The sequence below is a fragment of the Camelus ferus genome, chromosome 23 (genome assembly GCF_009834535.1).
Source record: "Camelus ferus isolate YT-003-E chromosome 23, BCGSAC_Cfer_1.0, whole genome shotgun sequence".
Classification (NCBI taxonomy): Eukaryota; Metazoa; Chordata; class Mammalia; order Artiodactyla; family Camelidae; genus Camelus; species Camelus ferus.
The window spans coordinates 1,219,194-1,240,303 of record NC_045718.1 but is presented as its reverse complement, the minus strand read 5'-3'; the positions used below and the strand labels follow the sequence as shown (position 1 = coordinate 1,240,303).

Sequence of the window (21,110 nt, the reverse complement as noted above, 5' to 3'; positions counted from 1 at the left end):
ACTATATATGTTCCCTATTACATTTTTTAAATTCTGAAAAAATTCCTAAATATGAATTCCCAAATACATCTGGCTCTAAGGAATTTGGGAAAGAAAATACAGGCCCATTCTCTCAATTAGGGTTAATCCAATCAAGGAGAAAAGCTGCCACCATTAGCTTTGAGTTCTTCTAGTTCAGTGGTTCCTAGACCTGCCTGCATATCGCAATCGCCTGGGGAGCTTTAAAATCTCTTAATTCCTCAGCTTTACCACAGACCCATCTAATTGGAATCAATGGAGGCAGGACCGAGGGATCGGCATTCCTGAGACTCCCCAGCCAATTCTAATATCTACCCAAGCCTTAGAATGACCTAGTCATTCCCACGGTCTTTTCTGGTTGAACCAATCAGAAGCCTCCTCTGGCCACCTCCCACGACCAGATCCAGGCAGCACCCACCTACCACCAGGCACAAACAGCTGCAAACAACTGGAATTGGTAAAAACAAAAGGCGTTCACATATTACGGGTTGAACTGTGCCTCCCCCGCCACCCCCGCCAAATATACGTCCTAATCCCGAGAACCTCAGAATGTGACCTTATTTGGAAATAAGGTTGTTGCAAGTGTAGTTAGTTGAGGTCATACTGGAACACGATGGGCCTTTAATCCAATCCGACTAGCGTTCTTAGAAGAAGAGCAGATGGACACACGGAGAGGAGAATGCTGTGTGGAGAAGCGGTGACACACAGGGAGGAGGAGGAGACAGCCACGTGACAAAGAGAGGCCGATATTGGAGTGATGATTCTCAATGCCACCAGGCATCCAGGATTTCTGGCAAACTCCAGAAACTAGCAAGAGGCAAGAAAAGAAAGGATTCTACAGATTTCAGAGGGAGCATGGCCTCACCAATGCCTTGATTTCAAACTTCTGGATTCCAGAATTATGAGAATAAGTTTCTGGTGTTTTAAGCCACCTGGTCTGTGCTACTTTTTTCACGCTGTCCTACGAAACTACTGCACCATGTGTGTGGGAGGAAAGTACAGCTCAGCATTTGGAATGTTCTAGAGCTCTCGAGATCCACCACGAATACAGCTAGTCATGGGTGTCACAGCACCCATGTAACCAGGGGTGAACTGAAGGGGACAGCTGGTTCACCACGAGAAATGGAAAGAGTAGTAACTAACAGTCAGTGAGGGCTTAGTACCTTCCAGGCACACATCACCTACACTGTCTCACTTAATCCCCAACAGCCCTTTGAGGGAAATACTATTTTCATCCTCATGTTAGAAAAGAGAAAGCTGGGGCTCCCACAGAGGAAGCCATTTGCCCCATGTTCTCCAATAATGAGAAGAAGAACCAGGGTTTGAACTCAGCTGGACCTGATCCTAAAGGGCCTGCTCTCCACGTTGGCTTGGGAGGAGATTCTCGGGGAGCCCAAAGAGCTCGTCAAGGTGACTTTCTTTAAGAGTCGGAGGCTTAGTTCAGCCCGCTGCGCTGCAGGAGTGGGAGTCAGGGCTCCGCTGTGACAAACACAGGCGTTTGGCATCCAGCTCCTGCAGCTGCCAGAAAGAATTAAACCAAGTATATGAAAGCAAAGGAAAGGCAACAACAAAAATGCCAGCGCCAGCAGCAGCGGGAGGGAGGGCCCAATTACTACCGGTTGAAGTGTGAGGAAAATTCAAGTTGGGGATGGTTCAAGGTTATGTTGAAATTCCAAAGCAGTGGGCTTGCATAACCATGAAACATGGAAATTAAACTATTACTGATGTTCACACTGTTTATTTCAGGACTTCATTTCCCGTCTCACTCTGTCTCAACAAGTCTCAATTCAATCACGCACTCACCACCACAGAGAAAGGGGAAAAGATGGAGACGGGTGTATGCGTGTGTGCGCATGTACGTTAGAAACGTAAATAAATTAGGAATAGGGAAAACAATGAAAAGTATAATATAATCTACTTTGTTTGCTTCTGGTCATGCCCAAGCATATCACGTGAACTGAAGCAAATTGCAACCATTATAAAGACCCAACAACTTTCGAACATTTTTTCCAGCAAAAGCTTTCTGAATTCACCAACCAAAGCACGGATAGCTTCTGACTCCTTAAGATAATGGTCCCTAGATACAGTGAGCATTTCCTATGTCCCAGATGCAAACAGTTAAACCCCATAAGAGCCTTACCAAGAAAGCTCGGTTATCACCATTTTGGAGAGGAAGAAACTGAGCTTACCAAACAGGAGTAACTGGCACCAGGTAATAAAGCTACTAAGGGAAGAAACAAGATTTGAAACTGGGGCTGACTGTCTGACTTGAGAGCTGGATCTCCAAGACACCATGTCATTCTTCTCACTCCACATTTCTGCCTATTAGACGGTACTATCCATCCTGCATTGTTCAACGGCGCCTCTGCCTTTAGCATTTATTATGCTTCTGTTAAGTGCTGTGTATGTGCTGATGACTAACCGCACAGCTTTATTTTTCTCAGACTAGAGATTTTAAGTTATCAAATCAGAAAAAGCAACCCAGCTTACCTTCCCACACACTTGATTACAATGCTTTCTTCAGTGGGCTTGTATTTGAAGCAAACAATTTTTTTTCCCATAGACTTAGAGCAGAGTGACTGCACACACTTTCAACTAAGGCTCCTATTCAATTTTCATAACCCACCTGCCAACTTGTAGTTTGAAAATAAAATGAAAAAAAATACATCTGCACTCCAAAATTTGAATTCCTTAAACAAAGTACAGGACAAAGATGATTGTTCCTTACCCTGCCCTTCCCCAGTCCAAAACAACACAGCACAATACGGTAGGTCCCTGGCAGTATGGCAAAGAGTAGATTTATTTTTTTAGAATATGGATAAAAGACTGGAAGATCAAATCCATCAAAAGGAATACACTTAAGAGATACAATCCTTTTTAAAAAAATCAGGAATTTTGTAAAGATTTACAAAAATGAAAAAAAGCCAGAAAGCTAATTGGAAAACTTAATATACACAAATGTCAGCCTTCAGTCTGAATAAACAATATTTGTGGAAAACTTTGCTTCACTGATCATGACACTTTCTGATCAATTGACAAAGATGGTTGTAGAAAAGAGCTGTGCGTCAGAGATAATGCTAAATGTTCACCACACCCTGTTTCATATTCCTCATTCCTGAAAATAATAAAAAGTGATATTTTCTGACCCCTTGAAGGTTGCTGAAGGCAGATGATGAGTTCTAGCCAGTAAATAGTCAATGGTAATTAGTCATTTCCAGGATGAGGCTGTACAGAGGAAACTCAATTCTCTATTGCCCTCCCTCAGTGATCAAATCCCCCGCATTGCTGAGCCATAGAAATGTTACCCTGAGAGTCACCTGAATGTATAGCAGATTTCTTGTGAGTGAGGCATATAATTCCACAGGAAAATCATTTGGGCCTGGTGTTTTCTTTGTGGAAGGAGTGTTAATAAGGAACTTAGTTTCTTTAACAAGTCGAGTGATACCTTGACGTTAAAGTATTAGTGATGTTCACAATGTGTATTTCAGGACTCCATTCTCCCTCTCACTTTGTCTCAGCAAGTTTGTGTGTGTGTGTGTGTGTGTGTATCTACATATTTTTCTTGAAGTATAGTCAGTTTACAATGTTGTGCCAATTTCTGGTGTACAGCATAATGCTTCAGTCATACATGAACATACATATATCATTTTCATATTCTTTTTCACCATAAGTTACTACAAGATATTGCATATAGTTTCCTGTGCTATACAGTATGAACTTGTTGTTTATCTATTTTATATATATATTAGTTAGTATTTTAAAATCTTGAACTCCCAATTTATACCTTCCCCACTTCTTCCCCTTGGTAACCGTAAGTTTGTCTGTGAGTCTGTTTCTGTTTTGTAAATAAATTCAATTGTCTTTTTTTTAGATTCCACATATAAGTGACTTTGATTCATTTATGCACTTATTATCATATTTATCCAGGAACCTCTGTCCATTTTTCTCTATTTTTGGTCTTTGTAGTTCACTGACTATTTTACTCTTTTATTTATTATTTCCTTCTTTCTACTTATTTTGGATTTGCATTATTTTTTTTCCAGCTTCCTAAGGTGGAAAAGTCTTAAGGACTTTTTGGGTCACTGGTATCAGACCCCTCTTTTTCAATATAAGCATTTAATGTTCCACATGTGTTTGAAAAAAAGTACATTCTCCAGCTGTTGGCTGGAGTGTTTTGTGAATACCAATTAGGTCAAGGTGGTTGATGGCACTGTTCATTGAAATCTTCTATATCTTTAATATCTTTTTTCTTAAATTGTTCTATTGATTGCTTAGGTGAGGGTATTAAGAATCTCTCACTATAACTGCGGATTTTTCTATTTCTGCCTTTAATTTTGTCGATTTTTGTTTTGTGTATTTTGCAGTTCCGTTATTAGGCACACGTATATATATCTTCCTGATGAATTGGCCCTTTTATCATTGGGAAATATCCTTCTACCTCTGGAAATCTTTTCCCTTGATGTATTCTCTGAGATGGATAGAGTCTTATTTTCAACTTACCTGTATTTTACATTTAAAATATGTATCTAATAGATAGAATGTATTTGGGACTTTTTAAACATCTATTATGACAAGGACTTTTAATTGGAGTGCTTAGAGCATCTACACTTAATACCAGTTTTGAGACTGTTGGATTAGGTCTGCCATTTTACTATTTGCTTCCTGGTTGTCCTCTCAGTTTTTGTTCTTTAGTTCCTCCTTCCCTACCTTCTTCTAGATTAACTGAATATTTTTAGAATTCAATTTTAATTTACTTACTGGATTTTTACCAATCTCTTTACCTTGATGTTTAGTTGTTAAGAGATGACAACATAAATCCTTGACTTTTTAGAGTCTATTTAGTGTTAATATTTCATTACTTCCCATAAAAATATAAGAGACTTGCAACTATATATGCTCATTTACCTCTTTCTTTGTCCTTGAAGCTAAATATGTCACGTTTTGTACTTGTATACATTGCAAAACTCCATAGTAAAGTATTGTAATTTTTACTTTAAAGTTATATGTATTTTTTTAATTAAGAGAAAAGTATCATCTTTTAAATTTGACCTTATATTTACAAGTATTACCTACTATAGGGTTATAGGAGCTACTTGGCTATTACGAGAAGCAACACCCGCTATGAGTGAGGAACAAGCTCTGTGTTCCCCACTGGTATTAGAAAGTGACTTGGACTGCAGCATGATTTAAGCTGTCTTGATTAATACAAGGTACTAACTGCAGTATTTTTGTTTTTATTTTAAAGTAAGTCAGTTTGTTTTGGAAGCAGAGCTTCTCGAGTTTTTATATAAGGTGTTTTAAAACATAATGTCATTTTTATTGGCTTTCATAAATTTGCTGTGGGACATCAATCTTGCAAAATAAAATTTGTCAGTCATGGTACTTCCCGGCAAAGTGTGACAGATTATTTTATTCATCATTGACTTTCTTATTATGAGTACCATACCTTCCTGTCTATTAAGATCCCCGTGAGACATCCTAGAGTTTTTTCCCTTGCAATTTAAATTATTCTAGACATTTTGGTTTTCCCATTTTATACTTTTAAAACTTAAAGCTTTTAACCAAACCAGCTACTTCTTTATGTAAGTATTTTGTTTCACTAGAGAATGGTTTCAGGCTTTTCTCCCTCTCTATAATCTATGTCAACTCCTTCCAATCGCCAGAGCCCAGATTGATCAAGCTACTTTTATTTCAGACAATCCAACAGAATTATAATAATAGTAATTCAATTTAGCTTCTGCTTTGATCTTTTATTTAACACTGTTAAATTATCAAATCCCTAATATTTACAAATCCATCATTTTATTCCAATCTTTGATAAGCAAGGGTAGGACCACCTGTGCTTCATATATTAATGGTTAGTAAATAAAACATACAGTGTCTAGACAATTATATAATATTGTCCAATTTCACACAATGGATCATATACTTTAACTTATTAAAAAAAAATTCTGAAGACAAGTTGGGGATTTAGGTAATTGCCCAAATTCTCTTTTGGATACAGAATCTCGGTTGTCCATTCTTAAATATCTTCCTGCTGTTTAAGATAAACAGAGAAGTGCTGTTCCCATTTATTGCCTATCTCTTCCTTCATTCTTTTGTTTACTCGCTGTCTTTCCTGCTTCTCACCCCTGTGGTTCCACCCTTCCCGGCTGGCTGGCAGCTCTGCTCCCCATGGCTCCCTACTGCAGTGGCATTGGTTACTATAGGTCCTCTTTTATAGGAGGAGAGCAGAAAAGAAAAGAAACATATTCTGCCCTCAGGGTGTGGGGTCAGCGAGAACATTTTTTCACACTGCCTAGATTAATTATTCTCCTGACATTATGCAAGAGAGTCTGAACCTTTCTCATATTCTCCCCTGGTATGTGTCCAAACCTGACAGAGAAAGGAGAAGGAGAAAAAAAACAAAAACATTGTGACACATAGACCAGGTGTTGCAATACGTACAGTGGAGCAATGGTGAATGAAAACAGCCTAGTGGGAAGTCAGGCATATATACAAATAATTTTAATGTAATGTGGGATAGATCAGAGCAGCAGGATTTACAACAGGATCAAGTACTGGGGAAGGAGCCTGAACTCTGCTACTTTGCCTGGAGGGTCTCAGGAGAGTTTTTAACATAGGATGTGACATTTGAATTGAATGGAACTGACTCACACCTTTAGCCCTTAGTATTAGCAATTCTCTCAATTCTCTCTGCCTGCAGCAGCCTTTCCCCAATTCTCTCTTTGCACAACTTATAACTATTCTTCAAGTATTTGCCTAAGTATTACCCTTTATAAGAAGCTTTGTGGTGATACCTAACTATAAACTCTACCACTCTCTATCACAGCGCCCTCTTCATCCTATTCCTAGAGTTAATCACCTTCTTGATCGATGATGTAATTAATCATTTTTTGCATTCATTCATTTTTTTTTGCCTGTTCCCCCAACTTGTATGTAGGCTCCATGAGGGCAGGAATCTGAGAAATCCTATTCACTGTTATATAGTCTCATGTCTAGCACATAGTAGGTGCTGAATAAATATGCCTTGACTAAGTTAATTTTAATATAGTTACTTGTTTGAATGTGTATCATCTCCATTAGACATGAACCTCTAAAGAGAATCCACTTGTAATCACCTTGCAATTCTTTTTGGGATGGCAATTCCTCGCACCCTCTCACATGTGGTAGATGCTCAGTAAGTTCCGTGTGCATAAATAAATGAACAAATACACAAATTGTTACTTATTCTTCTTTTGTCCATCACTTTTATGGAAAGGGTCATAAAATATTTCTAGACAGGAATGTTTTTTTAATTTATCAGAAAGTTCAAGGAAAAAATAAGTTGTGTCACCCCAACTTAAGCAAACGTAGTTCTGCCATCTCACAGGAAGAAAAACAAAGTCAACCTTTGAGATTACTTTCTATATTTGATCGGGGATAAAATTGTGACAAGACGAAATATTCAAGAATGTGACCACTAAATAGAAGCCTGTTGAAAATACTTGATTTTTATCCTTGGACATATCTTGGTAGGTTAGCAGTTTACAAGGTGACCAGAGATGACATTTCCTCCCTGCCAATGTTTGGTACATTCTCTTTGCCTCAAATGTGGCAAACATCTTGAATTTATGCCTTGATGTCCCAAGAGTACGATGACTTTGCAAGGCCCTTCACGTGGCAAGTCTACTAGCATGAAGACGAGTCAGAGCCAACAGAAGTCTAAATTTTTAAGATAAAGCACTGTCTGATTTTAAAACCTACACTTGGTCATAATAAACCTTTCTTTAGATTTATGCCTTCATAGGATTTTTTAAGATTGGGTATGCATTTCCTGTCATAATAATCTTGGAGTCCTTGACCAGGGTTAAAGAAACTGCTATAAAGGTCAATTGAGTCGGTGGGGGGAGGGGGGTGGGGAGTGAGAGAGGAGGCAGTAAAACTCACCCGTAGAGCATGTGTAGGATGCAAGAGGTCCTGGTTCAATTCCCAGTAACTTCATTAAAATTTTTTTAAAAAGTCAGTTGAATGATATTTAACATTTGGCCACAGCCTTTGCTATTAAGTCAATTCAAAATGAACAACTATTGAATACCTCCTACGTGCATAGGCAGAATCAAATAGCTATCACTGGTTCCCTCATCGTGTGCAGTCTGAGGGAAGACGCTGATATCAAGGCAGGCAATTACAGGTCCACGTGGACCAGCACAGGACATACTTGTGGTGCCACAATAACTCTTAGGAGGAACACCTAATCCACATGGAATCAGGAAGAGCATTCCCCAGCTGCATGTCAAATGCTGTAAAAGACATCTTGATTCTGATTTATTTTTTTCCAGAATAACCTGTATCTTCAGAATGGCTTTTCTTTAAGCATTGCCATCACACTCTTATTTATTGAATTTTATCCTTAGACTACTCAGTTTTGATAGCATGCATCTATCTGACATCTAACTTAAACCGGTGCTCACTGGTTGACAAAGCCATCTCTGAACTCCAGGTTATGAGAGTTTCCTGTAAACATACATGTTAAGGCTAGTTCTGTCCCTCAGGAATTAATTTTCAGTGTGTGAGAACCAAGATTCATCTGCTTTATATTATTATCCCAGAATAATTATTATGGCAATAATTATTATGGTGCAGCAAAATTTGGGGGTTGGTGGGGTCTATGACATGAGCTAAACTCGATATGGAAAAACAATTAAATTTTGTAAAGCACAGATTAAGTACAAAAGGTATCAGGATAACAGCAAGTTCTAGTGTGGCAGAACTGGAGAAATTCTAATGTGGAGATATCACGGAGACACTGGCCATTGGAGATAATGTAGTCAGATTAAAATATTCTATCTACCCTAATTACACAACCCGCTAGTACTGAGTACTCGCTCTCTCCCAGCAACCAGGGCAATTATAACTTATTGTATGTATTGGCTTAGATGTTTCTCTTTACTACTAGACTGACAGTTTCTTGACAGTTGGGATCAAGTCTTTGAATCCTAACACCTAACAGAGGAATAACATAAAACTGTGGTACATAATGTAGGCTCAATCAACACTGTTAAATAATGAATTGGTTGGTGGAACAATTAAAAGTGCCAAACCTTATGCAAATTAGATAGCTCCGTGAAGACAGCTACGTCTGTGGACAGTTTGTTTTGTCCACATTTGATTCCAGAGCACCTAAGACACTCAGTAAGTTTTTACTGAATGAGTATTGTCACTCAGGTCTATGGAGTGGAGATACAGTCTCTACAGACAAAACTTTCTCAACAGAGTGAGCATCCTGCAGCTGAAAGATGCTTAGGGTTGCAGGAAGTACCTCCAAAGGCTGCTTGATTCATATTCTCACATCTTGGTTAAAGAAGAATGGAAGCTCCCTTCACCTGGATATACCCTTTGCTTGTCCACTCGGGTGGTAAGGAGTGAACTTCAGTCACACATAGTAGAAGTACAGCTTGTGTGAGCAGAAGAATAAGAAATAGGGTTTTTCAGCCTCCAACCAAGAAACATAGTTTACTTATTTAGGATGGAATTTTATTTGCACGTCAAGATCTATCCAGCCAGGATTAGAGCCATGTGAGAAAGAAAAAAAAAAAAAAAAAAACAAACCCAACCATCACAACACTGGCAAAAAAACACATTTTCACAGGTTAGCAATAAAGCAAAACATTTTTCATTCTTGCCTCAAATTTTTGGCACAGCCTGGCAGCAATTTTCTCCAGTAGAAGGGATGAGCAAAGAGGAGAAGGGCAAGATGTAAGTGGAGTGATCATAAACACTGGAAAAGGAGGAATGTTCTAGATGCTGCACAGAGGCCTGATTTTTTGAGAAGTCTTTAAGCAGGGTTTCCGTGTCTGTTTCTTTCTTTTCTTTTTATTGAAAAGCATATTTTCCTATCCATTAAGATTTATAGTTTTCTGCCAACTACTTCACTGGAACAAGTTTTCCCTTTACTTTAACAATGCAGATATTAGACTGTAATGTACCCATAAAAACTTCTTCTCGGATAGTGCTTACAAAATGCATTTCTTTAGGACTCAAAACGAACACAAACACAGTATATGCAATTTGGAACCAAGTATGGCTCCTACTCTTTTGTTAGACAAGTGTGTTGGTACCACTGTCATTTCACCAGAAGGTCAAATTCAATATATTAAACATCTTCAGGTTTGGACAACCACATAATCTAACAGTTTTCAAGAAAAATAGGACAGTCACTGACTTCTCCTCATTTGATCGTCTGTATGGCTTTCCTGTTAGCTGGGCTCCAAGAAAGAATCCATCTTCATTTTCCCATCATTGCCCGACCCATGGACTTTGTGGCATTCTCCACAGCATACTAAAAAATGAAGGTCTGAAAAAAGGGATTTAAAAAGAGAGAAAATTTCTTAATCATGCTTTCATAACTTTTGGTGAACAGTTGGTTTAAATTTCCAAATAACTCTGTTCAAAAGGATAGTATCAAAACACATGCAAAAAATAAAAGTCTAAATAAAGCACAATAAATTATTTCACTGCTAAGGTATTAGATTTCAAAGAGAGAAGAGAGTACACATAAGGATATTAGAGTGGACTATATTGGATCTTTGGGAATTGCTGTCAGATATTGATGAAAACAGAGAGACTGTAGGAGATCGGTTAAAAGAGAGAAATGATTACATTTGGAAGAACAATGTGGCCTACATGGCCAACAGAGATTTCAAATGTAAGCTAATAGCAACCCACGAAAGAACAAAGTTGGAGTAAGTCCCACATCTTTAACCACATTTACAATCATTCAGCATCTGTAAAAATTTTTACATAGCATTTTTCCTCATTTCAAAATTTGCAAAATACATATTTAATAGGTTTAGCATGTCAGTCAGTAATTTCGTCCACAGGCAGTGAAAAGGATTTGTTTTTTAAAAAATGAGCTGGGTTTTGATGCTGCTGCCCTTTCGGCTCTGTCCCAGCCAGCTGTAATCACGGCTGATTCACAACCCAGGGATGCTGTAAACAACATGTTCTGTACATTTCAGCATCCATGCTGGTGAGAAAACCCACTAGCTTATACTTTCATCTTCTTTCTCCCCAGTTTCACACCCCAGCAACCTGGAACAGAGAGGCTGCATTTTCAAATTACTTACTGTCCTCCTGACCTTACCAAAAATCACCACAGAGGAAGAAAAAGATGTGAGAAAGATGTTTCCAAAACATGTTTTCCTATCTGATAAGGAATATTAACCATTACATTTGAAATGATCAAAGATTATTCAGATTGAAACATAATTTGCGAAAATAATAATTGAAAAGCCAGCTGGGACAGTAACTGGGAAATTGAGCTGGGTCAGCCAGTTCTGCAAAGGCAGGGTTGTCAAGAACACCTGGTCTTGAAAGCCCCCTTTGTGATGATCTCATTATAGTAAGACAACCTGAAGTGGTCACAGCATGAGTAGCTGTCTGTCTGCTTCATTTCAGTTACATAGATGTTACTTCATCACATGATGCAAGCTTTTCAAACAGCCCCTAGTTGTATTCTGTCCTTTCTTCCTATCCCTGGTTGTCGGTATTTGTACCAAGTAAACAATTAGGAAAAGAAAAAAAAAGATCGTAGATGTCAAAGGCATGCTAGAACGGCATCCTGAACCGATTAATCCTACTCCTCTTGTAGCTTAAGATCTAGTACGGCAGAATTTGCTTCCGGGTAGAGCATCAGCACTTCAGTTACGGTGTACAAGCACCTCAATTAATAGCTGATTGCTTTCTGATCAGAAACCTTACCTATCTTTGTGGACAATACCAAAGAAATACAAAAAGAAATTTCTAGGTGAAAACCTCTCAATGCTACCCAAACTTTACTAACATTTATAAGCCCTAAACTGATTTGATATCAAAACTTTGTTTGGTATTGCATAAACAGGGGTTTGGAAAACTTTTCCACTCAGCCCATTTCATCTGCCATCTGTAACAACCTTCTATTTCCTCCATATTCCTGCAATTCCACAGTCCACAGGTTCATAAGAGAATACGGTGACTTGCAGCTGAATTACAAAAAGAATTATGCATATATGGTATAACATGGAGCATTTCCTGGAGATGGAGATGGTTTAGGAAGGGGATTTATTTTCTTAATTTGCTTTCTCAGCTATAACATCTTTCCAATTTCACTGGAAGTAAAAACCATAGCTAAGTGTAATACAGCATTATTAGAGAATTTACATCTGTTGGTGCTTTTCAGTAATATCATTAGGACAGATTTTTGAATTTGTTTCAATCTTGATTACAGTCCACACAATGAACAAAAAAAAAAATATTTCTACACAATGGCAAATCTTAACTGAAAATAATACTGCTTAAGTTTGAAAAAAAAAGAGATTTTTTTCAAGGAAAATCTTCCACTTCGTATGTTGAAAGAAAAAACGTAAGTACTAGTGAGACTCAGCGTCATCCTTATGAGAGATTACATTTTCATCTGAGATGATTTAGGTGGCATGATGATAAGGATATGGGAAAAATAAACTTGTATTAGGGAGGAACAAATCTGATTCCACATTAGATCTGTTCCTTTGGCTCCAACCATGTGCTCTGTTCCCTGCGCTGACTCATGCTGGTTCTGCACCTTTTGTAAAAGAATGTTGCCTGGAGCCTGAAATACACAAGATAGCCCATTCTCAAGGCTCTGATCTTTAAGGGTATAACACTTTCCCATTCATATAAAGATAAAAAGTTGCAAAATAGGAAATAACATTTGTCTTGTTGGAGGTTTACAGGGACACCATGACCTGACCCATGTGGACAGCTGCAAGAACAAAGGATTCTGACACCAAGAAGTTTGTAACAACCAACTGCATTCCCTCCCCTTTTATTACAAAAGGAGCCTGAATTCTGACTTGGATTAAGATAGTTCTCCAGGACATTAGTCTGCCATCTTCTTGGTCTGTTGGCTTTCTGAATAAAATTGTTATTCTTTGCCCCAGCACCTCATCTCCCAATTTACTGGCCTGTCATGTGGTGAGGAGAATGAGTTTGGACTCCATCACAGCCTTTTAGTTAAAATGTTTTGCAATTCTATAATGAATCGATGTCACAGCTCTTTAGGTGTTTTTCTTCCCCAAAGTCTCTCTTCACATTCTAGTTTCTAGGAATATAATGATCTAGCATTGTGGTTAAGCGAAAGTGCTCTGGGGTGAGACATCTTGGACCTGAGACCTCAGCCAATTCCCTGCTAACTTGTGAATTTAGCCAGTTATTCAACCCTTCTTAGCCTCAGTTTCCTCATCTATAAAACAATGACCACATTTCTCCCATTATAAAATTGTTGTGAAATGGAGACAATGTGTACAAAGGGCTTCACTCACTGCCAAGGATATAGTAATTGCACTGTATCTGATATTAAATTGGCTAAATGTTTATAATAAGAGAGTGATTATCTGCTGCTCAGCAATCTGGGTAAGGAAAACTACAAGCCTTGTAAAATGTGGAAACCCCATCTTTTTCCCCCAGGACAAGAACCTCAGCCTTCCAGGACATGGTTACTGCTCATGACCTCATCCTATACCCAGTCAATATATCATTACTATCCTCTCAAGCAAGTTCAAACTTCTCTCCTCTTATACCCACACTCCTCAGTGGTTTAAGCACTCCATACCTTAATGGGCAGAGGAACTTTCTCCCAATGTTCTACTTTGTTTTCACTCTATCCTAGTGACCACTCCTCAAGTCCAAGTTTATTTACCATGGAATTACTATTGTTGTAAATCAAATTCCAAAGAAAAACAATTATCAATAGACTTCTTTTCACTTAATGTATTATCAAGCAATATAAAACACAGATCTAACCAAACACATGTCCTCAGTCTGTGAAGGAATTCCTCCTAGGTTGACCTGCAAATTTGGTTTCATATCACTGACTCCTCAAAGAAAAAGAAACAAAATAAGAACAGTGTGTCCCTGCTGACTACCTTTGAAGAACCTCCCTCATGTGATGGAGAGGGACACCCAGCTGCAAGAGGTTTTCCAAACGGATGTTGTTTACTTGGTTTCTTAGTATTAAATTGTCTATTTTTATTCACTTTAAGAATGTGACAGATGAAAATATTCAGCTTTCAAAAACTCATAGGTATCTATTATCTATTGCTATATAAAAAAATTACCCCCAAACTTAGTGACTTATAGTAGGGACCATTTTAGTTGTTCATTATTCTTCGTCAGCTGTTTGGGCTGGGCTCAGCTGAGAAGTTCTGCTTCTGTTACCCAGGGTCATTTATGAAGCTGCAGTCATCCACTGATGACACTGGGGTGGTATGGGATAAGTTGGCCTCACTGACATCTCTGGAGGTTGGTGGTAATAGTCGGCCAGGACACATGTCTCCAGCAGGACAGTCTGGGCTGGGGGCTAGGTTCCGGAGGACAAGAGCAGGAGCTGCAAGACGACCTGAGACTTAGGTACACACACCATCACTCCTACTACATTCTGTTGGTCAAGGCAAGTCATGTGGCCAAGCCCAGAGTCACGCATACACAGAGAGGGATAAGCACTGCCATGGTGCAAATATTCTACCACATCACACAAACCTTTGTAAGAACAAATTTAGCCATGGTTATTTTCTACTCATCTTCCTGATTCACGTAGCTGACTTTCTTTCTTCCTATGCACTATATGCCCAGTGCTAGTGATACAGAAGGAGATATACACAGCTTTTGCTCTAAGTGGTTTCATCTCTGCCAGAGAAGAAAGTCTAGTAGACTTCCTGGATGGTCAGTGGCTCAACGACCATGTGGTGTGATCAGTCATGTTCAGCTGAGCTGCTGAGCCTGGCAGATATGTGTGCCAATCATCACAAAATCGACTGAGCAAGAAAGTTTGTAAAGCCAACCTTATTACTTCATGACAACAAAATAACAGAATCAAGCAAGTCATGATTTTTTTTTTTTTTTTGCCAAGACTTAAGTCAATTATATTGTCATCACACTTGTATGACAGCACAGGTTTTTGATCTCCGTTTGAAGCAGATTAGGGTAGTAGTTAAGAACTTGGCTATGCAAAACAAGATACATATATACATATATATATATACACACATACACATATACATATATCACATCTCCATATTCTTACTAAAATAATCAACCTATATTCTACCTCATACAATTATATTGTGGGACAGAGAAAAGAAAATGCAAAATGTGTAAAAACTTCATCTTCACATATAAGAATGTTATTTTATAACTAATGAAGAACAAGGACTATCTTTTAGAACTGTTTGGGGAAAGATCCAGAATTTAAACTTACTTATGTGTCCACAGTTTCTCTCCTTTACCCCCTGCATTTCAAGGGTCTTGGGAAACCAAACAAAAATTAATAGAAGGTTGTAGATGTTATATACTGGTTTGAATTGGGAATCAATGTTATTTTCTTGAAACATTTTTTTTTTTTACTAGATACAATATGAAAAAAAAAAGTGTGTGTGTTGTGTGTATTTACCACTGATGGTAGACAATGACTCCTGATTTTTTTTCTTTATGAGAGAAATTCTGCTTTCTTGTAATTAATTTTTAAAAATCCCTTACTCTCCAAAAGGTATTGAACATGGGATAGTAGAAAGAACACCCACTTGACATACCCTAAATTTATTCCAGGATCAATGGCCAATCCCAGAAACAGAGGCTAAAATTCATGATGTAAAAAGGAAGGTCATATTTCTATGTTTTCAGTAAAGGTACGCCAGGAGCCTTGTATTTAGGGCCAAATTTCCAATTTAAAAAATTAGTTTTCATCTATTCCAAAGTTGTAATGCTGTACCAATTAAATAATAAAACATCTCTCTTCACTTCGGACACTACCAACCAATGCCAGCAAATTCTTGGAGCCGACAATGCCTGACTCTAGGTTGTGATTGTTGAACTTTGGTTGGTTACGTCATCACTTAAGCATTATTTAAATATGTTTCTCTTTTAATTCAATTTCCTGTTTTGTTTTCTCAAAACCCATAAATTGTCTCTTAAGAAATTTTACAAAATGCATATTGTTCTCCCGTGAGACCTGTGCTATTCCTTAGCTGGGCACTGCTTGCCAAATGACATTTTTTTTTTTTGAACACTTTTCCTTTTATTGGTTTTGCATAATGTTTGCAACAATTTTCGAGTAATGAGAAAAGAATGAAGAATGTATGTCCTTTCCAGCACATAACCACAATGTTAATGTTAAAACAAAGCAAAACAAAACAAAACCCCACCCTCAAAATGGTCTTGGACACCCAGCCGCCCTCTTCTCAGCTCCCTTATTTGGATTCAAGATGTTTCCTATCTCTTCTCTTCTTGTTCAAAATAAACTATTTATGCTCAAAGAAAATCTGTCATGTAGGACGTCTGTGGTAATGTTCTCATGGTCTGGGCTGGACCCCAGCTCCACTACCAAGAAGTGTAGCATCCATGGGGGACGTGACTTAACTTCACTGTCGTCTCATCTGTAAACTCAGAACAATGGCGCTTACTTCACTGGATTGTTTTAAAGATCAAAGATAAGGCATGTGAGAGTGCCTCACACAGTGCGAGCTGAAGCTAAATGTGAATCTGGTTTAGGGGATGAAATGACCATTTTCTGCCCTTGAGGCACAGCGAGTAGATGGAGTGGAAGGACACGGGAGGGGGCAGTGAAGAAAGGCAAGCACACTGGGGAGACAACACTGACAGAGACCAGACCCCTCCCTGCTGGATGCCAGAAAAGGATAATACATACGCATAAAACAGGATCTGAACCCAGTTTTGTACCTACAACACAACATGATAGGCACTAATGATTGTCTGCTGAGTCTTTTATTGTCCACACGTGTATTACCATGCACGGTAACCTGTAATAGAAATCCATGAACTACAGCTTGTGGGCCCAATCTAGCTCACTGTCTATTTTTGCAAATAAAATTTTGTTGGGATAGAGCCACACCTATTTATTTAAGTGTTGTTCATGCTGCTTTTGTGCTAAAGTGGAGAGGTTAAGCATTTGTAGCAGAGATGTCTTATGGTGCACAAAGCCAAAACCAGCTACTATCTTGCCCTGGTCCTGTACAGAAATGTTACCAAACTTGGGCCCATGGAATAGAGTTACTTATTCACTCCTGACTGAATAGAGGTCTCCTGAGGAACTCAAAGTCAGGGCCATCCACTGCTTTGAAGATTATGTTTTAGCGTAACTGCTTCATTTTCCCATGGGAATAATGGCTTACTGCATGTTTAAAGAACTTACTTTTATAAAAAAAAAAAAAAAAGAAGAAGAAGAAGAAGAAGGAGGAGGAGGAGAAGGAGAAGAAGAAGAAGAAGAAGAAAAGAGGAGTGCTTATGACCTGCAGAGACACGTTAGCCACAGCAGGCATCTTGAAAAGATGAAGGAAGGGTACCATAAAGCAGAGGATGAATCAGGGCCATTCCATGCTGTCAGTATAATGGCGATGCTAGGGCAACCACAGGAAGATAAATGAATACCATTGATCCCATTGACTTCACTTTCACTCCCAGCCTTGCCCTAGGTCTGTGTGTCTACCCTGGACTCATGGGAAGTGTCATCGCAAGGAGACATTGGACAATTACATGACAAAAGACACAGGTTCATGGAAACTGGACTTGTAGATTAGAGCCCCGGTTCCATTATTCGTTCTACTCTAGAGCTGACCCTTCTGCTTTGGCAGAATATTGTGTACACATGCCCCTAATTCTCTATGGTCATATTCTGGGTGCTGTAACACACTGGGCCACTGTAGTTGGCTGACCTAGGGAAGAGCTAAAGCAATCAATAATTGACATGGGGTCTTGTCCTCCCTAAATGTCAGCTACTTATACTGCACTTACTGTATAAAAGAGGCCAAACTGGCATGCCTTTTTGACTATCTGCAAAATCCATGTGGATCCATTTATTCTACCACCATCAACCTGGGGGAGCAAAGGAACAGTCAGCCCTAGGAGTGTAGGAACCACTGTACTTAAAACTGTATCCTTTGCTTATTCATTTTAAGTAGAAGGCCACACAGACACAGAGAAGCAGCAAGCTCACAGAATGAGATTTAAGGTCATTCTGGCCAAAGGGTCCTCCCTGACGTTCAACCCTAGAGGCGGCTCTCCTCAATCCTGAAGGATTTCCAAACCTTCCATGCCCAGGAGAGTTTCTCATGTTGAAAGACTGCAGGATGGGACCCCATAACAATCCCCAGAAAGTTCAGGCTGAAATTACATTCAGGCCAAGGCTGCATGGCGCACTCCTCTGTAATTGTTGGGTCTCTTCCAGAAGGCTCTCAACACATGGGACTCCGATGAAGTTCAACATGTAGAAAGGGCTGAAGCCTGAAGCCTGTGTGTTTGTAATGGAAACACAGCAGTGACCCCATGATCCAGGTCTGTATCTGTGCCGCCATAAATTGTGTTTCTCCAAACAGAGCAGCCGGAGTGCCCGTGATGGGTGGGGGCAGGGAGGTTCTGTTAAAAGCTCCCTCAGGTAGAGAAGTAGTAGGGCCCCCTAATAAGAAAACCATGCATTGAAGGAGCGCTTGGTAGTTTGCAAAAGTACTTTCACATTTAAGATTCTCAGAACAAGCCTCTGAAGTGGGTTAGGCAAGCATTCTATGCCCCCCTTTATTCACAAAGCAACTGAAGCAGAGAAGTTGAAGGTCTTAAGGTTCACAGAGTCAGTCAGATTCAGAGCTGATGTCCTTTGATAATGAGTTCAATATTCTTTCTAATAAATTGTTCTCTGATCTTTGTTTCTGTGTCTAAACTAGCACAGATACTCAGACACAAAACTGTCCATAAAGTGAATGCGATGCAAACCCTCTCAAAGACTTGACCAACCTGAGCACAGGAGAGAGGGAAGTATAGGAAACAAGTGCCAGTCTTAACGATTATGCTAAAAATGCCTTGAAAACAAAAAGCTTCTTTTATGAAATCGAGAATAACTCAAAGTTAGGAGTGGTCCCTGAATGGCGATGATTTCATCTTTACTGATGAGTAGGGAACAGAACTAATCAGGCATCGCTAACTGGTAGTTCTGTCGTAGCCATCGGCCAGGGTTCAAAGACCTGTGAACTACCTAAGAGGATCCACAGACAGTCATGAAGATGTCAGTGAGTAGAGTAAGGTTAACAACCAAAGTGAGGCCCATGGGAAAGTCCACCTGGTCAGAGGCACAGACGTGGCTCTCAATTTCATGTGCACACACCCACTGAGTCCTACCATGATCAAGGAAGAAAGCCCTTTGGCCTGCTCCCCATGGCTTAGTTCACTCCACTGCCAGAGCCTCCCCAAGGTGCCCAGGTGGCCTGTGCCCCACAGCTCTCCTTTGTGTCTGGCCCACCCGACTCCATGTTCTCTCTGCCCCATCAACAAATCCAAAAATATGGAAGAAAAAATTGGAGGGGTCCAGAGTATCTTGTTTCCACAAAGACTTACCAAGTGTTTTGGGCTATTTGATCCTAAAAAACAAAGTCTAGCCAAATCACAAGTAAAAGACACGCGGCAGCAATCAGACATCAAGGAAATTCATGCTAAATTAAGGGAACTGACCCTGGATCCAGGTTAGCGAGGTAGATTCTACTAGTCTTAGGTGCAGCCTCTCCACAGATACTTGTATAACCACAGTGCTCCATGCATTGCCCTTACAGAAGGAGAATAGAACCCTTTTCTAACTTTCTTTTGGTACCTTTTAATATGAATAGAGCTGTAATTCACATGGCAATAATAAAAATACAGACTTTTCCAGTCTTCCAATATAAAAGCATATCAAAAATTGTTTTGACACAGGCAAAATAAAACAAAAGTTATACTATGTTAATGAGGAGCTTGTTTTTTTTTAAATTACGTGTTTGAGGAATAGAAGGACCCAAGCGGCATAAGCTTGTTTTTTAATGATGTTTTCATTCCCTCAAAGTATCAGCCTCCTATGTAAGAACTCCCCAAATTTTTGATCAGAACCCTGGTTCATTCAGCTCAAGAAATGAGCATGGTGGCTTCATGGATGAATCCAGTGGTTATCCACCAGGTTTCCAGTTTGCAACTTCACTTTCTACACAAAAGTAGGAGGCATCAAGACCTCTGTCACACTGTCACAACTGCGTAGGTTGTGCTCTGCCAAGGAGAACCCAGCCTGGAGGCTGAAATCTCACTTCTACACTCAAGGACTTCACCTGGCATCCATTTGTCAGAAGGGCAATTAAAAAAAAATTAGATCAAAGGTACTAGGTGAGCTAGCTGGGGGCTTGGCCATCAATAAACTCACTTTTGAAGACAACAAAATCAGGGAAGTTTATAAAACACATCAAGAAACTTATTGCTAAAATCCTCCTTTGGGAAGAGGGTAATAAGTGACACTGTAAGAGAATCAGAGAGAAAGATTATCTAATGATTTAATAAGCACAGTTTATTAGCGTTACAATTTTCATCAAAGGGAGCATTAACTTACCGTCACAGGCCGTGTAGGAACAGTGGCTTTACTTTGTGATAGCACCACAAACTATTACTAAGTCAGTATCTGTAGACCTCCTCCCCCTCAACTTCTCCCTCTCTTTACTTTCTTAGGATTTCCATCCCTCTGCTTACATTGCCCATCTCTTTTTGCACACTGTCCTTTATATACTAGGGCTCTTAGCATGTGAATCACGGTTGTTTTAAATTCCCCTTCTGACAATCCCAGCATCCCTGCCCTGCCTGGTTCTTGTGCTTTGCTCCGCCTCCTCAAACTGTGTTTTCTGCCTTTTGATATGCCTTGCAATTTTTTCTATTTTTTTTCCCTAGTACTTCATTTTTTTTTTATTTTAAATATTTTTAGTTACTTAAATGCTAACATTTCTTTTGGTGACAAATAACAGAAATAATGATTTACAATGAATTAAAAAATTTTTTTCATTTAAAAAGTCAGAGTTTGGAGATTACTGACTTCAGGGCAGTGGCTCGACACACCTTTATTGTGGTATGGTTTCTGTACAGTAAACTACACATATTTCAGATGTACACGCTGATGAATTTTGATAGATGTATCCACCAATGAAACCACCACCACAATCAAGATAACTAACATTTCCGTCACTTCCCAAGAGGTGCAATTTCTGAAAACTAATTTTTTTCTTGATAGCCAGACATAGCGTACAAGGTAA

General features: G+C 39.2%; 1 long non-coding RNA gene across 2 annotated transcripts in view; it reads right to left on the bottom strand.

Annotated features, from left to right (window-relative positions):
* The window catches only part of LOC116659325, a 298,444-nt gene that overhangs the window by 146,896 nt on the left and 130,438 nt on the right, over window positions 1-21,110 (bottom strand). The window contains exon 3 of one of the 2 annotated variants that reach the window (XR_004314641.1): window positions 9,316-10,354. The exons of the other annotated variant lie outside the window; for it this stretch is intronic. This is a non-coding gene — a long non-coding RNA (uncharacterized LOC116659325). Of the gene's footprint in view, window positions 1-9,315; window positions 10,355-21,110 lie in introns of those variants that run through there. 2 annotated transcript variants of the gene reach the window in all.